We start from the raw sequence: 20,888 nt of genomic DNA, 5'->3' as shown, positions 1-20,888 counted from the left end.
AGAGTGAGGTAAAACTTGTTTAACCACCTTAGGACGCTTGAACCTATCTGGTTTCTTAGGAGGAACGGATGGCTCGGGATCATCCGTAAACTGTAAAATTAATTTAATAGTCTCCAAAAGATCAGGAACATCCACAAAAGATCAGGAACTACCCTCCCCATCAGCCATATCTGAGTCAGAACCTGTGGGGTCAGTGTACGTGCCGTCTTCATCAACGAGGTGTCAGTGACAGCAGTGGATTGTGAGGAGATAAGAGCTCGCTTAGAGGACCCCTTGGACTTAGGCGAGCGAGGGTCAGACTTTTTAGTAGTCAGGGACTGGTTCAACTTCTTCAATTGAGCAGATAAATCGTCGGGAGGCGGTCAACATCCCGCTGGACGGGATCCCAGCGGTCGAAATACCGACGCCGGAATCCCGACCACCACAATCCTGACATATTCTCCCTCCGTGGGTGTCCACGACACCCATAGAGGAAGAAAATAATAGTGTGCCGAGCGTAGCAAGCGAAGCGAGCCCGCAAGGGGCTGCGTTCCGCTCGCCACCCCTGTCAGGATTGTGCGGTCGGGATTCCGGCGTCGGGATTTCGACCACCGGGATCCCGTCCAGCGGGATTACATACTGATCCCAAATCATCTGCCCACGGCAGATTAGCTGCAGGGACCACATATGGTTGCACCGGCATCGGGGGTCCCATAGGGGGTCTTAGTTTATTAACTAGCATATATAGAAGCGTGGAAAAAGCAGCCCACGGTGGGTCATTATGGACCTCCGTTGCCACAGTCCCACTGGGGGGCAAGGAGCCCCCAGAACCAGAGCCCACAGCTGCTATATTCTCCTTATATGGATCTGTGGCTTCAGCAACACCGGCAGTGTGTTTAGCCCCAGAACCGTTACCCTCAGAAGCAGACATGATATAACTTGCAGTATCAGGTAACACAGTACAATTGGCAGCAGCACAATACCTCTTACCCAAACCCCTGCGCAGTGTAGTCAGCACCAGCAGAGATAAAGGAGAGATATGGTGACTAAATCACAGAGAAAAATACGTATCAGAGTATATCTTGTGAATATCCTATATTATTAAAAAAAAACCTGACGCACCAAGCCCTCTCAGGTTATAGAATATAGGGATAGCAAGTTGAGTGAGAGACACAAATGGAAACCACTCAGCAAGCTAATGCACACACAGATAGTCACAGCTGTACAATGCAGAGGTTATTACTAACAATAATACTGCACTGCATATACATCCAGTTCTTACTGTGCAGTGTTATATCACAGGGTAATTGTACTAAAAAACCCTGACTAAGTGCACTCTTTCTTAACTAACACTGTGTAAGTGACAGGTAGAATACTTAAGTGTCATGTAAAGGCACAGCACTGACAACCAGGCGGCTTTACATAGGAGGATTTGCCCAAGCAGTCCCAGGAACAGTGAGCTGAGAGAAATGGCGCCCAAACACTGACAGGGAGTGAGGGAGAAAAGTACAAAAGGACCAAGAAGAGAAATTTGGAAAAAAAGACTCTTTAGTGGGAGCACTCTAATTCAGAGGTTACAGTATAATTTGTGAAATATTAATAGGAACAATTTAATTAGTGAAAATTAGATTCTAGGAGTGACTATATGTGAACAAAATAGCTTTGCGAAAATATTGATGAATTAAATTATTCGTGATCTCCAAAATCACAATTTACAAATTGCCAGGAGTAGAATTCTGTGATGCTTTTGTCACCATAATCCTGCATAATATCTCTTATGAAATGTGTGACCATCATTCATTCTGCTAATATCCATTACGGATTTTTATAAATGCAGAGAATTTAAATCATTGGTCATGCGAGTCCCAATATCGGATGGCATAAGGTTGAGTGCCACTGTGTCCAATAGCCAATTTATTGCAGTACCAGGGTGTTCAAAGGAGGTCTCCCTTCCTCGTACTGACCCTGCCTTTCACTGCTTAGCTTCCAAGTTCAGAAGAGATTGGGCATCTCCAGTGAAGTGTGACTGCAATTATTAGGCTCCTCTCTTTGGTCACTCCAAATATATGCCAAGTGGCTACTATATGTTAGGGATAGAGAGCATATGTGATTCGTAACAAGTGGGTTACAAATATAAGAGATTACATGCAATCAGCTGATTGATCAGCATGTGACACAACGGTCACTGAGGTTGATTATGTATGTGTAATCACTTAGGGGGTAATTCCAAGTTGATCGCAGCAGGATTTTTGTTAGCAAATGGGCAAAACCATGTGCACTGCAGGGGGGGGCAGATATAACATGTGCAGAGAGAGTTAGATTTGGGTGGGGTGTGTTCAATCTGCAATCTAATTTGCAGTGTAAAAATAAAGCAGCCAGTATTTACCCTGCACAGAAACAAAATAACCCTCCCAAATCTAACTCTTTCTGCACATGTTATATCTGCCCCCCCTGCAGTGCACATGGTTTTGCCCATTTGCTAACAAAAATCCTGCTGCGATCAACTTGGAATTACCCCCTTAGTTAATTGGTTATTCAGCATGTGACTGGACAGTCACAAAAGAGACATCAATAGGTTTGGGGATAATATATGTGGGAAAAATTCATATATACCACATGTCCTCACAAATGGAGTTACCTTATGTCCAAAAAGATTTTTTTTAAAAACGTGCAATCAGCTGATAAATAAATATGTAACACGGCGGTCACAAAAAAAAGAGAAATAAATGCGTACAATCACCTTAATATTCAACAGCTGATTAATCAGCATATGACACAGCAGTCACAAAGAGATAATCATAGGTGCAATCCCTTAATTGTACAGCATGTGACTGAATTTTTAATTAACGTGCAGTCAGCTGATAAATAAATATGTGACACAGCGGTCACAAAAAAGGGAATTAAATGCGTACAATCACCTTAACAATCACTAGCTGATTAATCAGCATATGACACAGCGGTCACAAAGAGATAATTATAAATACAATCCCTTAATTATACAGCATGTGACGCGGCAGTCACAGAAGAAATATAAATAGGTTTGAGGAATAGTATATGTGGAAAATTCATATATGCCACATATCATCACTGATGGATTAACCTTATATCTGAGCTAAGGACAGGTCACCAGTACGGCCGTTCCAATTAGCTTAATGCCTAATTCAGTTTATGCTGTAGAAGACAGCGTATAATTATGGCGTAATAGCAGACAGACGGACATATATCAAACGGATACCAGCTCCTCCTGGGTCACAGAAGGGAAGGGAAGGGAAGGGAAGGGGGGGGGGGGGGGGGATGGAAAGGGGAAAAAAATACGTATCACAGCAGGTTATGTATGAACCTGCAGGGAGTATTCATAACATTGCTATAATGCATGAAACTCTTGTTGTAAGGCTGATTAGAAGTTGCTGCAATGAACAGTTAATTCTTAAATAGCAAATAAAGGCTGAACCTGTATAGGATGTCTCTAATGTTCAGAGTTCTATGTGAAAGATGTTTGCAGAATAAGATAATGACAATTGGCTGTTCAGCCAGACAGTTGCAGCCTTACAGATTCATACTGTGGAGTGAATAGGTTTCACATTGGTGTGGGGTATATACGATATTGGTGCTGGTATTTGTGCTGTCCGTTCCGCTTTTGGCCGTGTAGAAGCTCCGGGGACTGCAGCGGCGTGTATCCGTAATGACGCTCCAAGAGAGCGGTGGTTAGGGGCCGTTGCCGTGGAGATGCTCCGGAAGCTGCAGCGGCGTGTGTCCGTGTTCTCGCTCTAGGAGAGCGATGGCTTGGGGCCGTTGCCTGGTGATCGTCTAAGCGCTCCGGCTGGCGCGGTCACGTGTGTGCATCACGTGATCGCTGGGTCCTGACGTACGTTTCGCAGGGTAAGCTTGATCACAGGACGTGAGGGAGAGACAGAGTTGCAGCTCCAGGTCGGGAACATTTGCTGGAAATGGCGCCCTGGGGCTGGGGGAGGGGCTCCAGGTTTAAGCCTTATCCCCCTTGCTGGCAAAAGCACCGGGTACTGTTGGCTACTATTAAAATGGTTTTAAGAGAAAACCTGACCTGCACCCATGCCCTGGTGATCTAGTGGGATCACCTGTACTGCCACAGCGTCCACCGCCAGCGCGCGCGCGGCCCGCCTCCCACTGACCGCGCCGGATCGCGATAATGAACGGGTCCCGCAAGCGGGACCCACTCACCACCTCCGGAGAGCCCCCGTCGTGTGTGCCTGACCATGGAAGAGAACCGGAGCCTCCTGCTGTAGTTACCCGACAACCAGGGCTCGGGAGTGTACAGCGCCGCTGGGGAGAGATGGAGCTGCAGCAGTGAATGTCACTAGACATGTAACACTGCTGCAGTCCTTGAAGTCTTCACTTTTCTTCTAAAAAGCTCTCCTTAGGGCTGCCCAGCGCAGCCCCTCTGTTATGTGCCTGCTATCTGCGGCACCAACTACAAAACTGAGCTCCTGTGCAGGGAGGCGGGGTTATAGAGGAGGTGGCGCTAGGCATTCTGGGAACAGTCAAAGCTTTTCAGCCTGTTGGTGCCTCGGATCAAGATCCTACTCTACACCCCTATGTCTTTTCTTGTGGAGCCCAGTGTACCCCGCAGCAGAAATAACCTTCCCTGACATTCCATCCAATGGGAGCAGGGTCTCATTACCGGCTGCATGTAGCCTTACTGTCTCATCACGCTGTAATGTGGGGGCTGACAGGTGAAATAATGTTACTTCTCCATATTTCATTCTGTGTAAAGCAGTGGCACGGGGGTCCTGTATGTACCCCGTTATGCTGTGCCAGCGCATGCGCAGAAAGATGGCGCATATATAGATTGCTGTGACACCATATTAAATGTCGTCCTTCATTACGGAGCAGCCGCGGTTTATTCACAGATTAGGAGTCTAAGGGGTCTATTTATGAAGCAGTGAAAAGAGTGGATAAGTGAGCCTGTGGAGAAGTGGCCCATGGCAACCAATCAGCTGCTCCGTACAATTGTATAGTATGCAAATTATAAATGTTACTTCAATGCTGATTGGTTGCCATGGGCAACTTCTCCACTGGCTCACTTCTCCACACTTTTCTCTGCTTCATGATGGACCCCTATGTACTAAGCCTTAGAGAGAGATAAAGTGGAGGGAGATAAAGTACCAGACAATCAGCTCCTAACTGTTATTTTGCAAGCACAGAATGTTACATGACAGTTATGAGCGGATTGTCTGGTACTTTATCTCCAAGGCTTAGTACATAGACCCCTCAATCACAGGGGTAAACACCCTTTTCTCTTTCTTGTACCATATCTCACATGTGGGTCAGAGGTTATCCACCAGCCAGACGCTGTATTGTGTAAGCAATCCTGTCCCGGTGACTATTGTGTTACACAAGCGACAAATTGTTTCACACCTTCCAGTGAATAAAGGGCGTTTATAAATAGGGTGGGGGGAGGGTAAGACGTAACGCCACATACCTGCAGCCACAGCTGAAACATCGCCCTGACCCCGGATTAATGTGATTATTGCTACACATCTAGCTGTGACAGACTGCGTACACATATATAATACACATAGGTGCATGCGTAGGGCGAGGCGGTTATGCACCGCCGTCCAATGACTCCCACTGCTACAGCGACAGGAGGGACCCTAGCTGCAGAGGAAGAGAACCCACTGGGAGGTAAGTATGCAGCCAGGGGTAGGGTGGGGGGGGACGGAATAGAGTCGGGGGGAGGGGGATAGCGTGGGACAGAGCAGTACAGATGGCCAGTAGTGGGTTAACCTTCAATGGTACCATTGAGCTACTCAGAAACTTAAAAAAAAACAAATTTGGTTCCGCTTGGCTGCACAGGCGATCGCACTCTTGCAAAGCGAAAATACACTTCCCTATAGGCGGCGACTATCCGATCGCAGCGCTGCAAAAATTAGCTAGTGAGCCATCAACTCGGAATGAGGGCCAATAAGTCTTAGGACACAGAGTGAGCATTTGGTGGAGGGAGACGAGGCAATAGCAGATCACCTAAATCATTATTTTTGCTCAGTATTGGTAACGGTATGCATTTAGTGAGATAGACCCTGAGGATGAGAGTAGCTGCACCTTGGTTTAGCCATACCTCCCAACTGGCGGGACAGTCCTGTTTTCACGGTCTGTCCAGCTGTCCCACCTACGGATCGCAGTATCCCGCGGGTGGGGTAAGGGGGGGCAGTTGGGAGATCCCTCCCTGGCACTCACTGCTCTGAGCAGAGCAGTCGTGAATAGATGATGTGTTCATGCGCACAGCGTCTATTCCCCGACAGAGAGGGACAGGGGGCATTACCAGCAGCTCACTGAGTACGTCCATGCCCCCACACTGACAAAAATAGGGGGCGTGGTTTGCGATTGCAGCATTTGCCATGAGGCCATGCCCCTACTATGATGCCACACCCCCTGCCACAATGCCAGACCCCCAAATTCGGGCGCGCACCTCAGGCGCACATTACTGTCCTCCATTGGGCACATCAGCAGTTGGGAGGTATGGTTTAGCAAGGGTTAATAGGTGCCGGGAGGCTGTCAGGTAGGAGGGGGCTAGGTATGGTAGGAGGGGGCTAGGTCTGGTAGGAGGGGGCTAGTGGTATGGTAGGAGGGGGGCTAGTGGTATGGTAGGAGGGGGCTAGGTCAGGTAGGAGGGGGCTAGGTCTGGTAGGTGGGTGCTAGGCCTGGTAGGAGGGGGCTAGGTCTGGTAGGAGGGGGCTAGGTCTGGTAGGAGGGGGCTAGGCCTGGTAGGAGGGGGCTAGGTCAGGTAGGAGGGGGCTAGGTCAGGTAGGAGGGGGCTAGGTCAGGTAGGAGGGGGCTAGGTCAGGTAGGAGGGGGCTAGGTCTGGTAGGTGGGGGCTAGGTCTGGTAGGTGGGGGCTAGGTCAGGTTAGCTTATAGGCTTTAGGGCCGGATTCAGACCTGATCGCTGCTGTGCGTTTTCACACAGCGGGCGATTATCGAGCTACTGCGTATGCGCAAAGGACAGCAGCGTCAGCATGGTGCCAAATTTTGATCGCACGGGCGTTCGCAAGGTGATTGACAGGAAGAGGTCGTTTGTGGGTGGTAACTGACCGTTTACTGGGAGTGTCCGGAAAAACGCAGGCGTTCCCAAGCGTTTTCAGGGCGGGTGTGGGACGTCAGCTCCGGCCCCGATCAGCCAGCACTGGAGGAGTAAGTTCTGGGCTGTGCACAGACTGGAAAAAACATTAGATGGTGAGTGTGATGTGAACGGATTTGCAGCTGGCCGCTGACTGAGGGGAATGTTCGCACAACGTACACATGTGATCACACACTTACACGGGGCGAATATTCACTCCCCCTGGGCGGCGACTATGTGATCGCAGGACAGTGTAATTTGCAGCACAAAGATCAGGTCTGAATTAGGCCCTTAGTTAGGGGTGGGGTTGCAAGGGACATTTTGTGGGTAGTGTGGCTGCGCCCATGGTTGGAAGGGACATTTTGTGGGTAGTGTGGCTGCGCCCATGGTTGGAAGGGACATTTTGTGGGTAGTGTGGCTGCGCCCATGGGGGGTCATTCCGAGTTGTTCGCTCGCAAGCGGATTTTAGCAGATTTGCTCATGCTAAGCCGCCGCCTACTGGGAGTGAATCTTAGCATCTTAAAATAGCGAACGATGTAATCGCAATATTGCGATTACACACCTCGTAGCAGTTTCTGAGTAGCTCCAGACTTACTCGGCATCTGCGATCAGATCAGTGCTTGTCGTTCCTGGTTTGAGGTCACACACACACCCAGCGTTCGCCCAGACACTCCCCCGTTTCTTCGGCCACTCCTGCGTTTTTTCCGGAAACGGTAGCGTTTTTTCCCACATGCCCATAAAACGGCCTGTTTCCGCCCAGTAACACCCATTTCCTGTCAATCACATTACGATCGCCAGAACGATGAAAAAGCCGTGAGTAAAATTCCTAAGTGCATAGCAAATTTACTTGGCGCAGTCGCAGTGCGGACATTGCGCATGCGCATTAAGCGGAAAATCGCTGCGATGCAAAGATTTTTAACGAGCGAACAACTCGGAATGACCCCCATGGTTGGAAGGGACATTTTGTGGGTAGTGTGGCTGCGCCCATGGTTGGAAGGGACATTTTGTGGGTTGTGTGGCTGCGCCCATGGTTGGAAGGGACATTTTGTGGGTTGTGTGGCTGCGCCCATGGGGTTGGAAGGGATATTTTGTGGGTTGTGTGGCTGCGCCCATGGGGTTGGAAGGGATATTTTGTGGGTTGTGTGGCTGCGCCCATGGGGTTGGAAGGGACATTTTGTGGGTTGTGTGGCTGCGCCTATGGTTGGAAGGGATATTTTGTGGGTTGTGTGGCTGCGCCCATGGGGTTGGAAGGGATATTTTGTGGGTTGTGTGGCTGCGCCCATGGGGTTGGAAGGGACATTTTGTGGGTTGTGTGGCTGCGCCTATGGTTGGAAGGGACATTTTGTGGGTAGTGTGGCTGCGCCCATGGGGTTGGAAGGGACATTTTGTGGGTAGTGTGGATGCGCCCGTGGTTGGAAGGGACATTTTGTGGGTTGTGTGGCTGCGCCCGTGGTTGCAAGGGACATTTTGTGGGTAGTGTGGCTGCGCCCATGGTTGGAAGGGACATTTTGTGGGGAGTGTGGCTGCGCCCATGGTTGGAAGGGACATTTTGTGGGGAGTGTGGCTGCGCCCATGGTTGGAAGGGACATTTTGTGGGTAGTGTGGCTGCGCGCCCATGGTTGGAAGGGACATTTTGTGGGTTGTGTGGCTGCGCCAATGGTTGGAAGGGACATTTTGTGGGTTGTGTGGCTGCGCCCATGGGGTTGGAAGGGATATTTTGTGGGTTGTGTGGCTGCGCCCATGGGGTTGGAAGGGACATTTTGTGGATTGTGTGGCTGCGCCTATGGTTGGAAGGGACATTTTGTGGGTAGTGTGGCTGCGCCCATGGGGTTGGAAGGGATATTTTGTGGGTTGTGTGGCTGCGCCCATGGTTGGAAGGGACATTTTGTGGGTAGTGTGGCTGCGCCCATGGGGTTGGAAGGGACATTTTGTGGGTAGTGTGGATGCGCCCGTGGTTGGAAGGGACATTTTGTGGGTTGTGTGGCTGCGCCCATGGTTGGAAGGGATATTTTGTGGGTTGTGTGGCTGTGCCCATGGTTGGAAGGGACATTCCATGGGCTGTGTGGCTGCGCCCATGGTTGGAAGGGACATTTTGTGGGTTGTGTGGCTGCGCCCATGGTTGGAAGGGACATTTTGTGAGTTTTGTGGCTGCGCCCATGGTTGGAAGGGACATTTTGTGGGTTGTGTGGCTGTGCCCATGGGGTTGGAAGGGATATTTTGTGGGTTGTGTGGCTGCACCCATGGTTGGAAGGAATATTTTGTGGGTACTGTGGCAGCGCCCATGGTTGGAAGGGACATTTTGTGGGTTGTGTGGCTGCGCCCATGGTTGGTAGGAACATTTTGTGGGTTGTGTGGCTGCGCCCATGGTTGGAACGGACATTTCGTGGGCTGTGTGGCTGCGCCCATGGTTGGAACGGACATTTCGTGGGCTGTGTGGCTGCGCCCATGGTTGGAAGGGACATTTGGTGGGTTGTGTGGCCACGCCCATGGTTGAAAGGGACATTTTGTGGGTTGTGTGGCTGCGCCCATGGTTGGAACGGACATTTCGTGGGCTGTGTGGCTGTGTCCATGGTTGGAACGGACATTTCGTGGGCTGTGTGGCCACGCCCATGGTTGGAACGGACATTTTGTGGGTTGTGTGGCTGCGCCCATGGTTGGAAGGGACATTTTGTGGGTTGTGTGGCTGCGCCCATGGTTGGAAGGGACATTTTGTGGGTTGTGTGGCTGCGCCCATGGTTGGAAGGGATATTTTGTGGGTACTGTGGCTGCGCCCATTGTTGGAAGGGACATTTTGTGGGTTGTGTGGCTGCGCCCATGGTTGGTAGGAACATTTTGTGGGTTGTGTGGCTGCGCCCATGGTTCGAACGGACATTTTGTGGGCTGTGTGGCTGCGCCCATGGTTGGAAGGGACATTTGGTGGGTTGTGTGGCCACGCCCATGGTTGAAAGGGACATTTTGTGGGTTGTGTGGCTGCGCCCATGGTTGGAACGGACATTTTGTGGGCTGTGTGGCTGCGCCCATGGTTGGAAGGGACATTTGGAGGGTTGCGTGGCCACGCCCATGGTTGGAAGGGACATTTTGTGGGTTGTGTGGCTACGCCCATGGTTGGAAGTTCCCACCCTTCCTCCCTGGTGCATGTTCGGTTTCTTCCATTGTTAGGCAGGAAAGAACGGTAGCAGTCTCTATCTGCCTTTGGTACATTGAGGCGCTCTCCCCTTCAATACACGGATTTAGGACCTGATTCAGGTTGGATCACAATACGCAATCCAACTGCAAAAATTCTGAATAAAATGCAGGCGCATGCGCAGGGCCCATCCTGTGCATGCGTCCGCATTTTCTCCGGCGCCCAATAGAAAATGCGATAGTCTCTGCCTGTCGATCAGGCAGAGGCATTCGTGGGGCGGGGGTGGCAAAGCTCTGTTTCCAAGGCGTAGGCGGAGCTTTGCGGGGATGGCAACGGAGAAATGGGGGTGTGGCAGCACGAACGGGGGGCGTGATGGGGGGGGTTGCTCCGTGACGTCACACTAAAATCTCGACGGGCCTCCTGCGCTGGCAGATGGCTACCCTATTTTTAGCATTCACGCCGAAATTGGGGTGCGACCGCAATTTCAACGTGCTCTCGTGGGGGGTGGGGGTTAGCATGCTGGGCGCCTTGCCATGCGATGGGTGACCCCAGCATGTGATCCAAAGGATTGCAAATTCTGCTCCTTACTGAATCAGGTCTTTAGGCTGATTCTCCCCTACTGGGATCAGCGGCACCACCGGTACAGGTGGGCCTTTTTATTTGTGTGATTGGAGTGTGGAGTTGGGTCGGCGGGTGACCTCCCATCTATTTCGGTTTGTGGGAAGGACGGAGATGGTGATATCGCTTTGTGGGGCTGCTCTTTCCGCGCCGCCATACTTTATCTGTCTTTCCTCCTTTTCTAACTACATCCTTTTTTTTTTTTTTTTTTTTTTTATATATCTGTATACGGTTTTCTTACAGAATAACAACAATCTTCAAAGAGAAAGGGAGAGAAAAAGATGGTCCACAACAGACTCAATGGGAGTGATTCCAAGTTGATCGCACGTAGCAACTTTTTGCTGCTCGTGCGATTAACTAGACGCCGCCTATGCGGGAGTGTATTTCTGCATAGCAAGGCTGCGAACGCTTGTGTGGCCCTGCTATGCTAAAATAGTTTTGTGTGGAACTAGACCAGGGGAACAGTTACCTACCCTGTGCGATCGATCCAGCGATGAAGGTCCCGGAATTGACGTAACACATCCGCCCTCCAAACGCCAGGACACGCCTGCGTTGGACTCACCACTCCCAGAAAACGGTGAGTTGCCACCCCGGAACGCCTTCCTGCTGTCAATCTTCTTGCGATTGTGCCAGCGATCGCTTTCTTCGTTTTTCTGGGTGTTGCCAGGCGGGCACACGCATTGAGGCCACCGCGCAGGCACAGAGCCGACCAGTTTGCACCGCTGCGACAACCAGCAGTGTGTGAATGGGTCAGAATGACCCCCAATATACAGATGTTACAGAAAATTCTCACAATATACCAGAATTGTCTATTAATAGGCTTCATAAAATCAGAAAGGATGATGAAGAATACGATCGCAGGAGCAATCATATCTATTAAATACTAATTATAAGGAGTATAATAAGAACACTGTATGCAAAGTTATAACTAATCAATAAAAACATGACAACAATATTGTGGTCCTCATTGTAAATATATACAGTATATCAAATCTTATATATATTGAATACTGTCCCGTAAAAACAAAGCATATAACTCAACAGAGGAAAGGTAGGTGGGGGGGGAGGGGGGCATCTAGTAAGAGAACATATAGATAGAATGCATCAATGAGAGATTTCAGAATTGGTAATAGTAGGATTACATTTATTAAATGCCAATGTGGAGAGGAGATTCCACGTTATAGTTGAGATCAATCAATAATGGTACATACAGTAGACATGTTAAACATGTTAGATAAGATCTGCAAGTTTTCAATAATGCCACCAATCAGTGTTTTCATACAATTTAAAAATTTCGGAACGAGTCGACTTATCAAGTTTTTCTATATAGAGACCCCATTTCCGATAGAAGAGAATAACACCCAATCTCTACGCCAGGAACAGTAGATTCTCTGTCATAGTAGAGAATTTGAAGAAGCAATGACTGTACTTCGGCTAGAGAAGGCGACGTGGACGAGATCCAATGCCGCATTATTAGCTTTTTTCCTACTGTCACCAAGTCCGTGAGGAATGGGATCAAAGTAGATTCTAAGCCCTGAATTATCCATGGTTAGAAATTGGGAAAAGACAGGGGCGTGGGTCTAACTTCAATTGTAACTTAAAAGTGGCATTTATGAAATATAGCACTTTGTTCCAGAATTTTCTAATTTTATGACATTGCCATAGATAATGTAGAAAAGTAGTTGAAGTAATAGAGCACTTTAACCAACTCAGAACTTCATTGGGTATGTAATGCGTGCGCTGCATTTGTGTAATGTAAGCTCTGTGTATAGTCTTGGCATGAACCTCCTGCAATAAGGAGCAACGTAAGATTTTCATAGTTTTATCATAATGATGAAAAGGAACGGTCTCATTGGTCACCAATGGTACATCAGTGGACCATCATTTCGTTATTGCCATACGAATCTGGTCTTTATGCAGAGATAATAAAGAGAGGTAGATATCTCAATTTATAAGTGTTGTGACATATGTAGGAAATTTAAGAGAATGGGGGTCATTCCGAGTTGTTTGCTCGTTGCCGATTTTTGCTATACTGCGATTAGTCGCTTACTGCGCATGCGCAAGGTTCGCAGAGCGCATGCGCTTAGTTATTTTACACAAAAGTTAGGTATTTTACTCACGGCATAACGAAGCTTTTTCATCGCTGTGCTGATCGTAGTGTGATTGACAGGAAGTGGGTGTTTCTGGGTGGAAACTGGCCGTTTTATGGGAGTGTGCGGAAAAACGCAGGCGTTCGAGTTGCAAAACGCAGGAGTGGCTGGAGAAATGGGGATAGTGGTTGGGCAAACGCTGGGTGTGTTTGTGACGTCAAACCAGGAACGAAAAGGACTGAGCTGGTTGCAATGTAGGAGTAAGTCTGGAGCTACTCAGAAACTGCACAGAAATTTCTATTCGCAATTCTGCTAATCTTTCGTTCGCACTTCTGCTGAGCTAAGATTCACTCCCAGAGGGCGGCGGCCTAGCGCGTGCAATTCTGCTAAAAGCAGCTAGCGAGCGAACAACTCGGAATCACCCCCAATGTCTCGCTCGTCAGGAGTCTTCTTAGATGAGATTATGTCAGCAAATGAGGAGATGTGATGTTGAATTTGTATATAGGGGTACATGAACTGAGGTGTGAGGCTATACTTCTCCTGGTGAGAAGAAAAAGAGAACATTTTCCCACCGGGGTCAAACACGTCCGATGTGGCTCAGATACCTTTAGAAAAGAGTCTGTGGAAGGGAGAGGAGTCCCTACCTGGGTCAAACAGGGGATTACCCCATAGAGATATATGGATAGTGTAAGTAAGATTATGTTTTAATTTTTTAATAACAGCCAGCCAGGAATTGTAAATATCTTTAAAAAGAGGGTTCTGGAATAATTTCAAGGGTATTTTGGTTTTAGGTGTATGTAAGAAGGCATTAGGTGATAATGTTTGTAGCATAGCTGAATCTAGTTCATAGTTCATGTAGACGCTCTGTTCTAACAACCAATCAGAGGCACAACGAAAAAGAATTGCATAGGTATAAAGTATTAGGTCTGGGAAGCCAAAGCCACCATGTTGCCTGGACATTTGCAGTTTTCTGCATGCTATTCGGGGTTTACCCGCCTTACAGAGAAATACCTGAAAAATAGCATATAAGATTTTAATGTCTCAATCAAGTAACCGGAGTGGGAGCATTTGCATAAGATATAGTAATTCAGGGAGTACTATTTGTTTGACTACAGCCATTCTTCCCAACAACGAAAGAAGGAGGGAAATACAAGCCTCTAAAGTGTTTGTAATATGTAAAATCAGTGGGGTAAAACTTGGTGTATACATTTCAGAGAGTTTGGCTGCTATTTGGATTCCTAGATATTTAAAGTGAGACCGAACTATTTTCATAGTATTTAAGGATGGGTCAGTGCACATAGAATCAAGAGAACCTGATATGGGTAGAATCTCAGATTTATCTGTGTGTATCTTGTAACCTGAAAATGAGCTGAATTGGGCAATAATATCCATAACTACCGGCAGGGAATGTTCGGGATGGGATACGAATAAAAGCATGTCATCTGCAAATAAGGAAACCCTCAAATCCACAGAACCAACTGTAATACCTTGGTAGGGAGGGGAATTTCTGAGGGTGAGCGAAAGCGGTTCTAGTGCAATGGCAAACAGTAGGGGCGACAAGGGGCAGCCCTGTCGTGTTCCTCTTAATATGGAAATAGGATCTGAAAGATAACCAATACAGGACAATTTTGAGAGGGGAAAAGAGTATAATACTGGGACAATGGAAATACATTTTTCTGGGAAGCCAAATTTGGACATAGTATTAAAAAGATGATTCCAGAGCACCATGTTGAAGGCCTTCTCGGCATCCAGGGATAGGATAGCACTAGGAGGGGGAGAGTCCATCTGAGTGATATCATAGATAGCCAAGAAGACCCTCCGGACATTGGTGACCAATAATAAATCCTAATTGGTCTTTATGGATAATTATAGGAAGAACCACTTTCAGCCTATCGGCCAAAATCTTTGTCAATATTTTATAATCCAGGTTAAGAAGAGATATCGGTCGATAAGAAGATGGATTACCGAGGTCCCTTCCTGGTTTAGGGATCATTTGATAATGGCAGAATTAAAATATCTGGGTAAATGGTGATGGTGATGATAAGATTATACATTATTGTTAACACAGGGACAACAGAGAGAGACAGAAGTTTGTAATATTCGGCAGTCAGGCCATCAGGGTCAGGGGCTTTCCCTGGTTTCAATTTAGTAATGACGTTTCTGACTTCCAACTCAGTCACCGCAGCTGTAAGGAGGCTAATATTGGAAGAGGGGAGTTGTGGGATATGTAGGTTATCCAAAAAAGACTCTATATAATCAGTCTCCTGTAAGGGAATAGAATACAAGCCCACATAATAGTTTTTCATGATAATTACAATATGAGCACTGCGGGATTCTAATGTGCCGTCAGGTAATCTGAGAGGTTGTACTACCGTAGGGGAGGATTGACTGCACAATAAATTAGTTAAAAGTTTTTCAACTTTGTTTCCAAATTTGTAAAATAGATGGTCTTTATGCAAAGAATAAGTGGATTCTAATTTGTTTAGCAAGGCATCGAAGTGTATCTTGGATAAGGAATAATTGTTCTTGTTGGAAGGGGAGGGGTCTGAGACATACAATTGATAAGCAGTAGTCAGTTGTGTCTGATGTGATAGGTATTCAGCCGTAGTAGTGTTTTTGAAAGAATGAACGCAGCCAATAATCGTCCCACTAACAACTGGTTTTGAGGCTTGCCAAAAAAGGAGTGGGTCAGTGGTTAAAGCGTCCATATTGTTTACTTCATAGTCCGCCCAGGCGGCTTGAATTTGATGGAGTTAGAGAAAGATGAGGGATATCTCCATGTAATATATGGGCCTAAGTCGACACTGGTGCGTAACGTCAACCATTCCATGGCATGGTCCGACATACAAATGGGCAGTATATCAACCTCCTCAACTGTAGGGAACATAAGAGTAAAAACCAAAATGTCATCTATTCTGGATAAAGAACCGTTAGCCGCTGACAAGCAGGTATATACTTTATCAGTCGGATGGTAAGTTCTCCAACTATCTAACAAATGTCATTTGTCCAGGAGCATAGGGATGCCATTGTTATAAGGGGGGTGTAATTTAGTTGTAGATTTTTGTTAGTCTAAAGAAGGGGAAATGTACATGGTAACATCTCCACATATTAACATGGGTAGATGGGAAAAATGTTGAAGGACTGCGAAGATCTTAACAAAGAAACGTTTATAAGGGTTATTTATTAGGCGCATATAAATTGCAAAAAAATATAATGTGTCGTGCCAATTTTCACTTCTCCCAACACATGCCACCCTTCAGGATCAATCACAGAGGAAATCGTGTCTACATTGAAATGCCTTCGAACAAGTATGACCGCACCTCTCTTTTTTTTCATGTTAAAGGATGCAGAAATTAAAACCGTCCATCATAGGATTCGTAATCTCAAAATTTCAGTAGGAATGAGGCGCGTCTCCTGAACGAAGGCAATATCAATGTTTTGTTTGGTCCGATAGAGCAGAATCTTCTTCCTCTTTTGGGGAGAATTCAGACCTCCCACCTTTAGGGAGACAATTTTACCTAACACCATTATTATCAGAGTAGAGAAGTGAGATTTCATCATAGTACCTCGTATGTTTGGGTGTTTGAATATACATTTTTCCCCTCACTGTACATTCACAAGAAAAAGGTGCATAAGGGGTAGATAGAGACCGGGAGTAGGTCTGAACCTGGGCAAGGTACAACATAAACAAAAATAACAAGTAACCATGAAACAAAATACATTGCATCATTCAGTGAGCGGATTTCTGGCTCGTTTCCGGCACAGGCAGACGTGACCGTCTCTACAATGCACAGTCTCGGGTTTACAGACTTCCACTCCTACATGCCACCAAGGCACATGGTGTCTGTTTGTTACCGTATGAAGCAACCAACCAGTAAGGTGGGGAAGGGAGAAATAAAAGGGGGGGGGGGGTGAGGGGGGGGGGAGCAGTAAGGGAAGGAAAGACTCGGGAGGGTAAAGAAATGGGGATAAGGGGAGAGAAGAGAGGGAGAAGAGAAAGAAAAGGAGGGGATGGGGGGGGGGGGGGGGGGTTGGAGAAGGGAGTGGACTCCCAGCTAGGTAGCCAGTCACAGTGGAGTGAAGACAGATGTCCATTCAGGGCATACTTACCTACTTTGCTGCCCCCTCCTCCGGGAGGAGGCAGCGTTGTAGGTGCATGGGGGCGTGGTCGGCAGCAGGATTGGCATTCCAGGGGCGTGGCCAACAGGGTAGTGGACAGTCCGGGGGGCATGGCACCAGAATTGCGTCATCGTGGCTCCGCCCCCGCTATGCAGTGCATAGAAAAGAGGCGCTGTATAGCGGGGGGCGGAGTTACGATGATGCAATTCAGCACGAATCGCGTCATCGGACCCCCTCGGACCGCCCACTTGTTCTCTGCTGCAGGCTTCCGAGGAGGGTCATGGAGGGGCAGCACGGAAAGAGGGAGGCTTGCCCACCTTTCCGGCACCGTGAGGGCCACCTGATTTTCGTGAGTATCCCGGCCATTCCGGGAGGGTAGGCAAGTATGATTCAGGATCGCTAATATCTATAGAGCAAAGCCATGCTTAGCAATCCAAAGTAATCTGAAGTAATGTGAAACAGTCAGACTAGTACTGCTACTACTAGCACTGGGAAAGAATTGAAGGTTCTTGGTGTCAGTACAGCAGTAGCAGAAAAGGGTAATGAGAAACTCTGTATCCGAAGTGGACTGAGCATCCAATTCATTTTGTATTTCTTCCAAATACTGTTGTGCATCAGCCACTGTGTTAAAATCAGCATGTGATAAACCATCGTATATAGGGAGTCTTGCAGGGTACAGTAAAGCACATTTTTCCCCCTTTTTAATCAGCTGGGAACATACAGGTGAGAATTCTTTTCTGGCAGCTGTTAATTCGGCAGAGTAGTCCTGGAAAAGGAATAATTTATTGCCGTTCCAATTCAGGGATCTGAGCTTACGAGATGCTGCCCGTAGTAGATTTTTATGTGCATAGTTTAAGACTCGGAAAATTACAACGCGTGGTCTAGCTCCTGGCTGAGTGCGCAGTGGGCCCAATCCGTCTGCTCGCTCTATAATCATATCTTGGCACTGATCAGACGTTTGTAATAATCCCGGAAGGGTAGATTTAAAAAAAATCGTAAAGGGCAGGACCTTTGACCTCTTCAGGGATGCCAACAACTCTTAAGTTATTTTTGTGCGAGCGATTTTCTAAATCTTGCAGCCAGAGGTGTAGCTAGGTGCTATGGTGCCCGGAGCAAGGGTATGTTTTGGCGCCCCCTGCCCTGTACGGAATTGGGGGCCTGGCCAACATGTGGTGACATGTTATATTTGAAAATAAAATAAGATTTTACTTACCGATAAATCTATTTCTCGTAGTCCGTAGTGGATGCTGGGACTCCGTAAGGACCATGGGGATATAGCGGCTCCGCAGGAGACAGGGCACAAAATAAAAGCTTAAGGATCAGGTGGTGTGCACTGGCTCCTCCCCCTATGACCCTCCTCCAAGCCTCAGTTAGGATACTGTGCCCGGACGAGCGTACATAATAAGGAAGGATATTGAATCCCGGGTAAGACTCATACCAGCCACACCAATCACACCGTACAACTTGTGATCTGAACCCAGTTAACAGTATGATAAACGCAAAGGAGCCTCTGAAAAGATGGCTCACAACAATAATAACCCAAATTTTTGTAACAATAACTATATACAAGTATTGCAGACAATCCGCACTTGGGATGGGCGCCCAGCATCCACTACGGACTACGAGAAATAGATTTATCGGTAAGTAAAATCTTATTTTCTCTGACGTCCTAAGTGGATGCTGGGACTCCGTAAGGACCATGGGGATTATACCAAAGCTCCCAAACGGGCGGGAGAGTGCGGATGACTCTGCAGCACCGAATGAGAGAACTCCAGGTCCTCCTCAGCCAGGGTATCAAATTTGTAGAATTTAGCAAACGTGTTTGCCCCTGACCAAGTAGCTGCTCGGCAAAGTTGTAAAGCCGAGACCCCTCGGGCAGCCGCCCAAGATGAGCCCACCTTCCTTGTGGAATGGGCTTTTACTGATTTTGGCTGTGGCAATCCTGCCACAGAATGTGCAAGCTGAATTGTACTACAAATCCAACGAGCAATCGTCTGCTTAGAAGCAGGAGCACCCAGCTTGTTGGGTGCATACAGGATAAACAGCGAGTCAGATTTTCTGACTCCAGCCGTCCTGGAAACATATATTTTCAAGGCCCTGACAACGTCAAGCAACTTAGAGTCCTCTAAGTCCCTGGTAGCCGCAGGTACCACAATAGGTTGGTTCATGTGAAATGCAGAAACCACCTTAGGTAGAAATTGAGGACGAGTCCTCAATTCCGCCCTGTCAGAATGAAATATCAAGTAAGGGCTTTTATATGATAAAGCTGCCAATTCTGACACACGCCTGGCTGAAGCCAAGGCTAACAGCATCGACACCTTCCATGTGAGATATTTTAAGTCCACAGTGGAAAGTGGTTCAAACCAATGTGACTTTAGAAAACTCAACACCACATTGAGATCCCAAGGTGCCACTGGAGGCACAAAAGGAGGCTGTATGTGCAGCACCCCTTTTACAAATGTCTGAACTTCAGGTACTGAAGCCAGTTCTTTCTGGAAGAAAATCGACAGGGCCGAAATTTGAACCTTAATGGACCCTAATTTTAGGCCCATAGACAGTCCTGTTTGCAGGAAATGAAAGAAACGACCCAGTTGAAATTCCTCTGTAGGGGCCTTCTTGGCCTCACACCACGCAACATATTTACGCCAAATGCGGTGATAATGTTTTGCGGTTACGTCCTTCCTGGCTTTGACCAGAGTAGGGATGACTTCTTCTGGAATGCCTTTTTCCCTCAGGATCCGGCGTTCAACCGCCATTCCGTCAAACGCAGCCGCGGTAAGTCTTGGAACAGACAAGGCCCCTGCAGTAGCAGGTCCTTTCTTAGAGGTAGAGGCCACGGTTCGTCCGTGAGTATCTCTTGAAGTTCCGGGTACCAAGTCCGTCTTGGCCAATCCGGAACCACGAGTATAGTTCTTACTCCTCTCCTTATGATTCTCAGTACTTTTGGTATGAGAGGCAGAGGAGGGAACACATACACTGACTGGTACACCCACGGCGTTACCAGAGCGTCCACTGCTATTGCCTGAGGGTCCCTTGATCTGGCGCAATATCTGTCCAGTTTTTTGTTTAGACGTGACGCCATCATGTCCACCTTTGGTTTTTCCCAACGGTTTACAATCAGGTGGAAGACTTCTGGGTGAAGTCCCCACTCTCCCGGGTGAAGGTCGTGTCTGCTGAGGAAGTCTGCTTCCCAGTTGTCCACTCCCGGAATGAATACTGCTGACAGTGCTATCACATGATTTTCCGCCCAGCGAAGAATCCTTGCAGCTTCTGCCATTGCCCTCCTGCTTCTCGTGCCGCCCTGTCTGTTTACGTGGGCGACTGACGTGATGTTGTCCGATTGGATCAACACCGCCTGACCCTGAAGCAGAGGTTTTGCTTGACTTAGGGCATTGTAAATGGCCCTTAGTTCCAGAATGTTTATATGAAGAGACGTTTCCAAGCTTGACCACAGGCCCTGGAAATTCCTTCCCTGTGTGACTGCTCCCCAGCCTCTCAGGCTGGCATCCGTGGTTACCAGGATCCAATCCTGAATGCCAAATCTGCGGCCCTCTAGTAGATGAGCACTCTGCAGCCACCACAGGAGAGACACCCTTGTCCTTGGCGACAGGGTTATCCGCTGATGCATCTGCAGATGCGATCCGGACCATTTGTCCAGTAGATCCCACTGAAATGTTCTTGCATGGAATCTTCCGAATGGAATCGCTTCGTAAGAAGCCACCATTTTCCCCAGGACCCTCGTGCACTGATGCACTGAGACCTGTCCTGGTTTTAGGAGGCTCCTGACTAGCTCGGATAACTCCCTGGCCTTCTCCTCCGGGAGAAACACCTTCTTCTGGACTGTGTCCAGAATCATTCCTAGGAACA

At 47.9% G+C, this 20,888-nt stretch overlaps 1 protein-coding gene and 1 pseudogene across 3 annotated transcripts in view; both read right to left on the bottom strand.

Moving 5' to 3' along the window:
- The window catches only part of LOC134983034 (V-set domain-containing T-cell activation inhibitor 1-like), a 145,243-nt gene that overhangs the window by 18,607 nt on the left and 105,748 nt on the right, over positions 1-20,888 (bottom strand). Inside the window, exon 1 of one of the 3 annotated variants that reach the window (XM_063948731.1) lies at positions 4,177-4,370. The exons of the other annotated variants lie outside the window; for them this stretch is intronic. The gene's annotated coding sequence lies outside the window, so the exon portion shown is untranslated. Of the gene's footprint in view, positions 1-4,176; positions 4,371-20,888 lie in introns of those variants that run through there. 3 annotated transcript variants of the gene reach the window in all.
- Positions 1,894-2,013, bottom strand: LOC134983042 (5S ribosomal RNA; annotated as a pseudogene).

This window comes from Pseudophryne corroboree (assembly GCF_028390025.1).
Source record: "Pseudophryne corroboree isolate aPseCor3 chromosome 2 unlocalized genomic scaffold, aPseCor3.hap2 SUPER_2_unloc_1, whole genome shotgun sequence".
Lineage (NCBI taxonomy): Eukaryota > Metazoa > Chordata > Amphibia > Anura > Myobatrachidae > Pseudophryne > Pseudophryne corroboree.
The sequence above is the reverse complement of the archived record's forward strand: the minus strand, read 5'-3'. Positions and strand labels throughout refer to the sequence as shown.